This window comes from Emys orbicularis, chromosome 19 (genome assembly GCF_028017835.1).
Source record: "Emys orbicularis isolate rEmyOrb1 chromosome 19, rEmyOrb1.hap1, whole genome shotgun sequence".
Taxonomy (NCBI): domain Eukaryota; kingdom Metazoa; phylum Chordata; order Testudines; family Emydidae; genus Emys; species Emys orbicularis.
This window is the reverse complement of record NC_088701.1, coordinates 16,146,605-16,158,925: the sequence shown is the minus strand read 5'-3', so window position 1 is coordinate 16,158,925 and position 12,321 is coordinate 16,146,605. Positions and strand designations below refer to the sequence as shown.

Here is a 12,321-nt window from a genome sequence, read left to right as displayed (position 1 = left end):
GTGAAGTTTAAAAGATGAGGATTATAGGAGTGAAATCTTATTACTGTCACTTCATTATATTTACTAAATATACTATCAGTACATTGTGAAGGCCCATAAAAGTAAATTACAGTAGTCAAACAAGCAGAGTATGTTGTATTATACCATTTCCCTGAGCTTTACTGTGTTTTCATGTAACAGCTAATTTGGTTAATTAAGTCATCATGGCAAATAGGTTCTACTGTAATTAGGAAAGGATTAGTAACTGAAGGGAAACTGATTCTCAAAAGTCTAACGTTACTTGCATGTTTGTTTTGGTGACACCTACATAACCCTTCAAGAATATTAAGGTTTAGATGTAACCATGCTCCTAATGCAAAAAGCATCTGAAAACAGGAGCAACAAGCAGAATAAAGCACTGAAGTCGTTTTTGCACCTAAGAGGCATTCTTATTGGTGACAGCTTTTAATTTTGATAGATCTATCTACTGGGTGGGTTTTCCAAGGTTATGTATATACAACATATTTTTATTGCATTTTGTAATAATCTGCCATCATTTGAAAAAGTGTGCTTGCTACCTTTGAGATGAAATGCTCTTCACTGAAGATAAATTCAGCTTTGTGTAGACAGCTTACACAAGGCATGTGCCCCACTGAATTATCACTCATGCTCTATTTTGAGGGCTAAACTGATGCATTGGCTTTGTGTGGATCTTTGCATGGTGGGGTTTTCAGCCTGAATGCTTTATACTTTGTTTATTTAAAGGTGAACTACATCACATTGAAGGATATTTAAAATTACAATGAGTAAAACTATGCATGTAAACTTACGTTCGATATTTGTATTGTGTGCTTACATCTCAAGCCTACACATTTTTAATAATTTAGGTTTTTTGGAGCTTGGTTCATAGATTCATAGTCTTAAGGCTGGAAGGGACCATTGTGATCTAGGACTGACCTCCTGTATATTGCAGGACATAGGACATCCCTACATTAATTCAGATTTGAATAAGACCAATCCAACCTTGATTTAAAAATTTCCAGAGAGACTCAACAACAGCCCTTGGTAAGATGTTCCAATGGTAGATCTAAGTATGTTGACTTCAGCTACGTTATTCACTTAGATCGATTTTCCCCCCACACCCAATGTAGACCAGGGCTGAGTTAAATAAATTGAGCTCCTTGAGCCTTTACCTATTTAACCTCTCCAAATTTTTCAACGTCCTGGAATTGTGGACACCAGAACTGGATATAGTATTCCAATAGCAGTTGCAACAGTGCCAAATTCTGAGGGAATATAATATCATACTTTTAAATTTAAAAAATCAAGTTAGTTTGACAAGATCTTTTTTATATGAATCATGTCTAATTGGCATTACCCTCCTTTATTAATCAAGTCCCATAGCAGCTGCTCCATTATTTTGCCCAGGCTCAGTGTCAGTCGGAGAGGCCTATAGTTACTTGAGTCATCCTGTGTATCCTTTCTAAATACTGGCACAACCTTAGCTTGGTTTCTTTCCTCTGTAACTTCTCCACTATTCCAAGACTTATTGAAAATCATGTTGAGTGCAGCAAGCTCCTCAGCTTGCTCTTTTAAAACTCTTGGAGGCAAGTTACCCAGAGCTGCTGATTTTAAAAATGTCTGACTTCAGTAGCTGCTGTTTAATGTGCTTCTTAGTTACTGTTGGAATGGAAAGTGTTTCGTCATCATCTTATGTTGTGAATTCATCTGGCTCTTTCTCAAAAGCAGAACAGAAATAAATGACACGGTATTCTTGCCAGCAAGTTAAAGTAGTATGGGTGGGTTGAGTGGACTGTAAGGTGGATAGAAAGCTGGCTAGATCGTCGGGCTCAACGTGTAGTGATCAATGGCTCCATGTCTAGTTGGTATCAATCGGAGTACCCCAAGGGTCGGTCCTGGGGCTGGTTTTGTTCAGTATCTTCATTAATGATCTAGAGGATGGTATGGACTGCACCCTCAGCAAGTTTGCAGATGACACTAAACTGGGAGGAGTGGTAGATACATTGGAGGGTAGGGATAGGATACAGAGGGACCTAGACAAATTAGAGGATTGGGCCAAAAGAAATTTGATCAGGTTCAACAAGGACAAGTGCAGAGTCCTGCACTTAGGACGGAAGAATCCCATGCACTGCTACAGACTAGGGACTGAATGGCTAAGCAGCAGTTCTGCAGAAAAGGACCTAGGGGTTACAGTGGCTGAGAAGCTGGATATGAGTCAACAGTGTGCCTTTATTGCCAAGAAGGCTAACGGCATTTTGGGCTGTGTAAGTAGGGGCATTGCCAGCAGATCGAGGGACGTGATCACTCCCCTCTATTCGACACTGGTGAGGCCTCATCTGGAGTACTGTGTCCAATTTTGGGCCCCACACTACAAGAAGGCTGTGGGAAAAATTGGAAAGAGTCCAGCGGAGGGCAACAAAAATGATTAGGAGGCTGGAGCACATGACTTATGAGAAGTGGCTGAGCGAACTGGGATTGTTTAGTCTGCAGAAGAGAAGAATGAGGGGGGATTTGATAGCTGCTTTCAACTACCTGAAAGGGGGTTCCAAAGAGGATGGATCTAGACTGTTCTCAGCGGTACCGGATGACAGAACAAGGAGTAATGGTCTCAAATTACAGTGGGGAAGGTTTAGGTTGGATCTTAGGAAAAACTTTTTCACTAGTAGGGTGGTGAAGCACTGGGAATGGGTTACCTAGGGAGGTGGTGGAATCTCCTTCCTTAGAGGTTTTTAAGGTCAGGCTTGACAAAGCCCTGGCTGGGATGATTTAGTTGGGGATTGGTCCTGCTTTGAGCAGGAGGGGGTTGGACTACATGACCTCCTGAGGTCCCTTCCAACCCTGATATTCTATGGATCTATGATTCTGCCATATTATTATTGACAACTCTATCATTTCCATTAAGTAATGGACTAATAGCATTGTTATGATTCCTTTTGTTCTTAATATAATGTAAAAACTTTTTATTCTTAACTCTGCTGACCACAGATTTCTCTGTATACTTTTGCTTCCCTTATCAATTTTCTATATTTTCTACCTTCTAATTTATATATATTGCAATCAACTTCCCCTCTTTTCATTTCATTTTCATCTCTCTCTCTCTCTCTCTCTCTCTCTCTCTCTCTCTCTCTCTCTCTCTGTGTGAATTATTTTATAGTTGCTTTCACTTCCCCTTGGCTTGGCTGGTCTTTTATTCAGTGTTCTCCATTGTTAACCATCTTTCTCAGTTGTGACTTTTTGAGCATTTAGTTAAAAGTTCTTACACAGTTCCCAATTATCATTTACATTTTTGTGTGTAAATTCTTTCTTCCAGCTGATTTGACTGAGTTATCTTCATCTTTGTGAAATTAGCCTTTTAAAACATTACTTATCCATATTACTGGCTTGGACATTATTAACAAATGCGATCAAATCATAATCACTTGCATCTCTGAATATTTTAGTTCTGTGACTAATTCTTCATTTGTCAAGGTGAGGTCTACTATAGATTTTTCCCCATATTGGATGCATCATTTTTTGAGTTAGGAAATTGTCATTTATAGTTTTAAAAATTCTGAGGATGTTTTAATACTGGCAGCATGAGACCCTCGAGCATGTCATTCAAATTGAACTCCTCCCCAAGTTATAGGTAGGTCTTTTAAGGATACAGCCATCCTGTTCTCCATTGTGATTTGGTGGTCTGTAACAGCCACCAGCTAATACCCCATCTTGTGCCTTAATCTGTTAGAGAACATTGATCCATAAGCTTTCAAGATCACTTGCTTTTGACTTCTCAGTAACTCGGAAGCAGGCAGTGCTGGTTTTGACAGAATGCCAATCTCCACCCCCTTTTGTCCACTTAGGGCAGGTCTTCACTACCCGCCGGATCGGGTAGTGAAGACATGATAAAATCAATCCCCTATCACGCTCCCCATCGACTCCGGAACTCCAGCTCACGAGAGATGGAAGCGGAGTTGACGGGGGAGCGGGAGCGGTCGACTCGCCGCCGTCCTCACAGCCAGGTAAGTCAACCTAAGATACGCCGACTTCAGCTACGCTATTCGCGTAGCTGAAGTTGCGTATCTTAGGTCGACCCCCCCACTAGTGTAGACCTGGGCTTAGTCTTTCCTAAATAGCTACTTATAACCATTAGTTTTAACATTCCAATCATGCTAATTTTCCCACTGGGTTTCAGTGATATGAACAAGTGAGATGATACACTTGTAAATGAGCAATTCCATTTCTACTTTTTTTATTACCCAGGCTCCTGGCATTGATGTATAGGCAATTATAGCATTTCTTCTCTTCACATCCCTTTGTTCCTTGATTCCTTTTGTTTTCAACATCATTTGTTCCCTGCTTTCATCCTCCCCTTTTGTTAGTTTAATGCCCACCTGTCTAGTCTAGGCAGTCTGTCCCCTAGAAGATTGGTTCCCGTTCTCCTGGGATGAAGGCCATCCAAGCTATACAGCCCCCTCTCTCCATAGAAAGTAGACTAGTGTTCCATAAAACATTGCTCTGCACTGGTTTAGTTCAGGCCCAAAGCTCTTGCTCAACAAATGTTTTTTTACATCTCTTGTATGTTGTATTTGAAAATAGGTTTTAATTAGCATCTTTGTGGGTTTGACCACCACCTTGCTGAAAGGTTACTCTTCTAACACCAGTAGTATAGGATCCTAGTGGAGAAAATGGCTTACTGGTTTCTATCATCTTTATAAGCAGATTTAACAATGACTTCACTGTGTAGTCACTAGTCTTTGGTTTAACTGATAAATAAGATAGTTCATGTGATAAGCTGTGGAGGATGGGAAGCTTACTGCAGGTGTTGAGGAAGAACCTTTCTGCAAACAGAGTGTACTTGGACAGCTGTCTTCTGTATTTAAGTTTCCAATAGGATAATGTTCACTAGCTCACCCTCTGCTTGATCTTGCAGTGAAGTTATAATGTCATATTTGTGACATTAGTGTGTTGGCATCACTTCAGGGTTCCCTGATACCAATTCAGTATTACAGTGGGTGTGCCCTCTGGGGAAATGTACCTTCAAATAAGCCTCTCATTAGCCTAGTAAACTGTGCCCACTACTAGTGGGTGTGTCAGGAATAGCCACGAGGAGTGGAATGTGCCAGAAGCCTCAAGAACTGAGCATCTCTTTGACCTGCATCTTGTAGTATACGAATCCTTCCTGCAATCTGGATATGTTCAGTTAGCTGCTGGTGTCTGGGATAAGCCACAGCACAATTCTCACTGTTCTAAGTTTGTGATTATGAAGAATGGACTTTGTTTTATAAATTAATGTTTTTGGTTGAGATTAAAAAAATAAAGCTGTAACAGGACACTTTAGAGACCAACCTGTAGAATTCAGGTAGGGAGAGAGGCAGACTGTAAAAGAGGGGGAGAGAGAGGAGGAGGGGGAGGGAGAGTGTGTGTGTGTGTGTGTGTGTGTGTGTGTGTGTTCCACAGCATGAAGTTCTCCAGTGTGTAGATTGAGTCTTGTATTACCAGAATCCCAAATGTAGCCAGCAGAAGTTTTGAAAGCATATATTCTTCTTCTAGAAGTGTCCCTGTGGGTGTTCCGCTTTAGGTGTCTTGATGCCATGTGCTTTTAATCAGAGATTTGTGGTAGCAGTGCCTGGTTGGGCCATGCACACGGTGTAGCCATCTCGCGCCCTGCCAAGCGGTTACATTAGTGGTGTGCAGCCAACCCCCCAGTTCCTTCTCTACCACTTTTGGCTTGAGTCGGAGTGACCAGCAGCACCCTCTCTTACTTCAAATAAGCTTAATAGTTCATAGTTGTTCCTGATAGTGTTAGCTTAGTTGTAGTTAGCTGCCCCATCCCCTTCATATTTAATATTCTACTTTTTCATTTTAAAAAAAATTATATTTTTCACCTTTCCTCTTTTACCCCTGCCTCCCTTGTCAGGTACGCAGCTATTGCCTTAAAAAAAGGGGGGGGGGGATGGAGAAACAGGGATAAACCCTGTTTTTCTTTCCAAGGACTTGTTCTCTCAAGCATGCCCAGCGCACCTGGCTTTAAACGCTGCCTGATTTGCAGACTTTCCATACTGGTCTCTAACGGCTACGCACAGTGTCCCCTTGCCTTGGCAAGACACACATTACCCAAAAGTGTCTGCACTGCAGAAAACTGACAGCCTGGACAAGGAAGGCCAGGGATCTCCAATTGAAGCTCCTTATGATGAAGAAATCCCTCAGACTGGCCTCCAACCCCGAGTCCAGGACGCTTCCTGGCCAACTGGCGGCAGCATCTGACGGGATCTGCTTCAACAGCGGCTGCTAAGGAGCCTGCTTCTAGAAAGGATACCAAAAAGCCACACTCATCCCCACATCGAGAATTGCCTAAAAGAAAGTGATCTCCAAATGAAAAATCTGCCCCGGTACTGATGGCACCAAGAGCGCCGGACAGTGAGGCACCGGGAACGTCCGGTACTGAGACTTTCCGAGGAGCTAAAGACCCTATGTGGGCAAGCTCTAATAGAGGTTCACACAGTAAAGTCAAGCCTCCCAACTTGGCACCTACGCAGCAGAAGAAAACCTCTGCACCGAGCAGTACAATGGCGCCACCTGCTGTACCTATGAAGCACAGCTCTGTCATCGGCACTGACAGCTTCAACTCTTATTCCTGGTCAGTGCACGTCCCTGGCACCGAGTGTCACAGTTCCGCAGCAATTGGGCATGTGGACCTGAAAGTGGCCTCAACACTTGAATCTCCTCTACTCGGTACGGACATTACCCAATCTAGACCAGGACCAAGCCTGTTAACCACTCCCTGTGGATCAGCCCCTCCTATCTCCAATGATGAGGAAGAAGAGGATGAGGCAGTAATATACACTTCATCACTAAACATCTACAGACATGCAGGGCTGGTATGGTCAACCATGGGCACTGCCCCTATACCATTCCCACCAAACTGGCCATACTGGGATCCACGGGTAATGTATAGGGCCCAAAACCTCAGGCCCCCTATCCCGTCTAGGTCCATAGTAGCATGGTCCTCTTTGCCAACTGTCCCAGCACCCTCAGAGACACAAGAGGAAGAGACCCAGGAGCCTGAGGACACAACTGAAGGTGACACTTTGCTGCCCACTCACATCTCATTCTTCTCTCCTCCTCCCCCCCTTCCCCCAAACTACAGGGGATGATTTTATATCTTTTCAAGACCTCTTCAAAAGCACAACTACCAGAGACTTAACACAAGCTCACGGACATACTCCAGGCATCCCCAGCAGCAAAGATAGCCCTGCCAATTCATGATGCTATCAGGGAGCCTGTAAAAATAACCTGGCAGACACCTTCTACAGCCCCTCCCTCGTGTAAGCGGTCTGATAAACAGTATTACATGACAGCAAAAGGCGCTGAGTTTTTATTCACTCACCCCGCACCAAACTCTCTGGTGGTGGGTACGGTCAACCAAAGGGGAAAACAACACCAGTCCAGAACGACCCCATATAATAAGGATTAGAAAAGGCTAGATCTCTTCGAATGGAAAGCCTACTCCTCCGCCACACTCCAGTTCCACATAGCTGATTATGCGGCCCTACTGGCAAAATACACACACAGTCTGTTTGCTAAAATGTCAGAATTTATTGAAAGTTTGCCTGATGACAAAAAAGAGCAATATAAGGCAAACATTTCTGAGGGGTATCTCATCGCCAGGATGGCTCTACAGGCCTCTCTTGACTCTGCAGACACAGCAGCATGGTCCATTGCTACATCTATGGTCATGCACCATGCATCCTGGCTCCATCTTTCTGGGTTCCCAAGGGAGGTCCAAGCAACTGTTGAGGACTTGCCCTTTGAAGATCAAAAATTATTCACAGACAAAACCGGTGTGTCTCTACGCACCCGAGGGTGACCTTAAAAGCCCTGGATATCTTCATATCTGCAAATAAGAAACAGTAGGTTTTACAACCAGAGATTCCGGTCTCTGCCATACTTTCGACCACAAAGACAGTACAATCAATGGCATAAACAAAAATGGAACAGACGTCGACAGAACCAAGATCAACCTTTGACGTCTCAACCATCCACCTCCAGACAATCATTTTGAAGGTGTGATCGAGGGCACGAGACCACCACACTCTGATTCCGAAACCAGATATGGTGCCCCACCCATTTGGAGACCGTCTGTCACCATGCTACCCAGTCTGGAACACCATCATGACAGACAAATGAGTTTTAGAGATTATCCAGAAGTGCTACTCCATCCTCTTTTTATTTCTATCCCACCCCTCTTCCCCGTCCCTCTTCAGGGACCCCTCTCATGAGCACCTGTTGTAACAGGAAATAAATCACTTCGTACAATTAGGTGCCATAGAACCTGTACCATCAGAACACGGGGAGAGGTTTTTATTCCCATTACGTTCTAACTCAGAAAAAGACTGGCAGGTGGAAACCCATCCTGGATTTACAAAAACTCAACAAATTTATGAGAACACAACATTTCAAAGTGGTGACTCTAATGTCAGAATTATTGTGGTTAGAGAAAGGACACTGGCTTTTGGCCCCCGACCTCCAGAACGCTTATTTTCATATTACCATTCACCCGACACTCAGAAGATTCCTGAGATTCAGCCTAGGGAAACAGCATTTTCAAAACAGAGTACTACCCTTCGGCCTTTCCACTGCTTTCCCTAGCTTTTTAGTCTGAGGGCTTTTCGTTTCAGTGATGAGGCCGCTGTAAATTGGTTTGCCAAGTTCCGCATCCAATAAGAAGAATGGTTGGGTTAGTGGTGGTTGTACTTGAGACATCTTAACTGTTACACAATGCCACGGTTTTGTGTTGAAATTGTAGCTATAATTTATAAGTGACTAAATTTGGCCACAGCTTTTTTCCTCAATAAATTTAATCTGTGGACACATCCCTGCTTACTGAAGTCATGCACATGCTGCTGCATGTCCTGCTAAAGAGTTTCCAGTGCTTTGCTGAAAGAGCAATACTGGGAAATGGCAGCCAAAATATAGATACAGTAGAACTTCAGAGTTATGAACACCTCGGGAATGGAGGTGGTTCGGAACTCTGAACAAAGCATTATGGTGGTTCTTTCAAAAGTTTACAACTGAGCATTGAGTTAATACAGTTTTGAAACTTTATTATGCAGAAGAAAAATGCTGTTTTTAACCATCTTAATTTAAATGAAAGAAGCAGAGAAACAGTTTCCTTACCTTTGTCAAATCTTTTTTTAAACTTTCCCTTTTTTGGTAGTTTACGTTTAACACAGTGCTTCACTGTATTTGCCTTTCTTTTTTTGGTCTCTGCTACTGCCTGATTGCGTGCTTCCAGTTCCAAATGGGGTGTGTGGGTGACTGGTGTGTTCATAACTCTGAGGTTCTACTGTATTTGCTGGCCTACACTGTGATCTCTTAATTTCAGGTTGCTATCCTAGTTAGAACTTCTGCAAGCTAAAAATCAGTCATTTTTTGCTCATGATTAGGTTTTGTTAGTGATTGGGCAAATGGATGTTCCAAATAGTATGTAAGTTAAAATGTCAGGAAGTCCCTGTCTAGAATGATAGGTGCTCCTTTTCCTGGAATTTGCATATATAAAAATAGAACTGTTGCTAACAGACGCAGTGAAATATATCTGATGTCTGCTAGGAGGGTACTCTTGTAATGCCTGCTGGCCTGCAATGGGTGGGTGTCTTTCTCAGAAGTACTGCCTCCTAGCATGAGACGACTGTGCTGGCAAACGTCACCCTGCAAACACTATCAAAAGGAGGCAGTGCTTCTGGTTAACACCAAGTATGGTACCAAGTATCAGAGGGGTAACCGTGTTAGTCTGTATCCACAAAAACAACAAGGAGTCCAGTGACACCTTAAAGACTAACAGATTTATTTGGGCATAAGCTTTCGTGGGTAAGAAACCCAGAAGAAGTGCAAAAAGAAGTGGGTTTTTTACCCACGAAATCTTATGCCCAGATAAATCTGTTAGTCTTTAAGGTGCCACCAAGTATGGTGGAATTCCTCAATTACTTAGGGGCATGACTTTCAAAATGCCTTTCCCATCCTTTAATGTGGAAACCCTGTGTTCACAGGTATCTGGCTTTTGCACAGGTATCTGAGGTTCTTGTTGCATTTCACGTTAAAAGTTGCCTCCTGGGAGTTCCTGCTAGCCGGCAGATGGATGATCTTTCTCTGAGACTGTTGCAGATGTGTTGACGTGGCTGCTTATTGCCACTGAATAGCAACGGCTGTTGTTCATTGATGGGTATTGACTGCTTCTGAAGGAAGTTCTGCCCGGTGCGGTACCACAAGCCTGGTAACTGGGAACTGTAGCCAGGTGAATGGCCAGAAAAAGCTAAGCAGGCAGGGGAAGGAGAATAGACTCTCACCTGGCTCTGATAGGGACCCCTCTGAGGGCAGTGTGTCTTTGGACCTGATTCTACTTAAAATGGACCATGAAAAATTTGATTAGTATCTGTCCTGAATTTGATTACTCGGGAAGGATGCGCTAAAGTATTGTTACCCAAGCACCACTATTTAAAAAATAATAATGACCATTATGAAATGTGCATTTGTTGCCTGATCAAAATGAGTACGTTTGAAGCATTAAGTGTGGCCCTTCTTTATTCCTTCATTTTTTGACAGTTACACCCAAGCCAGGAGCATCTACGGTACAAAACGTAACTCAAGCATCATCCCCAGCTCAGACGCAGGCCCCACAACAGAATCTTCAGTCTGTGCAAACAACTCATTCCTTTCCTTCTGTGACCCCTGACCTTATTGTCCAGCCTCCAGTAATGACAGTGGTGCCTCCTCAACCACCTGCACCTCCTCCCCCTCCTCCCCCACCTTCTGTTCCCCAACCCCCGCTCCCCAGCCCATTCAGGCACACCCACCTGTTATCCCAACAGCTGCATAGCCTGTGAAGGTGAGTAAACAGGGACTCTGTGGAGTTAATGAGTCAGGATTCTTTGTGTTCAATTTTCTCTCTAGAAGAGAGAAGATTTTTATTGGATGACTATTTCAAAACATTCACTGTGAAGTCCCTTTCATCTTAGGGTTTAAAATTCCTTTACAGATTTTTACTGATTGGAGGGATGGGACTGAGACACACAGAAGTGAAGAGTGGGATTTTCAAGAGCACTTAGGAGAGTTAGGCTCCTAACTCCTCATTTGTCTTCGAAAATCCCAGCTGAGTTACTTGTCCAAGGTCATACAGCAGGTCAAGGGCAGAACCATAGATTGATGATTAGGGTCCAGGAGTTCTGATTCTCAGTCCTCTTCTCTAACCACTAAGACCCTGCCTCACTTGTCCTTATCCATTAAAAGTAGAATCTGTTTTCCATAGATTGTTGACTGTAGCAAAGTCATTGAGTAGAACAGTATTTGCCCATCACAATTTCCACTAAACATTTAGCCAGCAGCCTTGTGTACTGGGGTTAATAGTGGGTTTTTTTAGGCTTTTCAAGGAAAAGAAAGCCATCTGGCTTGAAAAGCTGTGTCACTGTGGCTAAGCTATCCAAAAGTGACTAGTAATTTTGGGTGCCTCAATTTTTGGATGTGCAACATAACATTCTTTAAATTTACTATTCAAAAAGAGCTGAGTTCCCACCCAATAAAATTGGGCTCCTTTATTATGTCTCAAGTTGAGTACCTGAATCACTAGTTGCTTTTGAAAATTTTGGCATACATCTTCAGCAGATCAGATCCTGCTAACTAATATTTCTTATTTTGAGCAATGCCTTTTATATCATTGCATCAGTAAGATTGCCACTTCCTTTCTCCTGAGACATGGCACTTTTGTAAATGGCACCTGACAGCCACAGAAGTTCTTGACAGAGTTAGGTACCCAAGTTATATGACCCTTCAGTGGGAGTTGTCACCTGATTGCCTTAGGTACTTCTGAAAATCCCATCAAGCAACTCAGCCAAAATAATCCAAGATCTGGGCTTCTGTAAACACCGCACAAGCTGTAGAAATGAATCCTAAGAGGTTTACTTGACCCTAACATGGTTCTTAAGTAAAAGATTTTGAATACACCTCTACCCCGATATAACACGAATTCGGATATAACGCGGTAAAGCAGCGCTACTGGGGGGCGGGGCTGCGTGCTCCGGCGGATCAAAGCAAGTTCGATATAACGCGGTTTCACCTATAACGCAGTAAGATTTTTTTTGGCTCCCGAGGACAGCGTTATTTCGGGGTAGAGGTGTACTCATTTAACCATCCTCTTGACCTTTGCTAATATAATAAAGATAATTTGTAGTTACACATTTTCTAGAGGGCTCAGTACAAACTGCTTCCAGCATGCATATTTATAGAAAGCTTTTTAACTTTTTAGTCCTATCTCACCTGAGTACTTAGTGGTTAGACTTTAATATACAACCA

General features: G+C 43.0%; 1 pseudogene; it reads left to right on the top strand.

The window, feature by feature from the left end:
- Window positions 1–12,321, top strand: part of LOC135891603 (bromodomain-containing protein 4-like) — a 141,475-nt pseudogene that overhangs the window by 90,083 nt on the left and 39,071 nt on the right.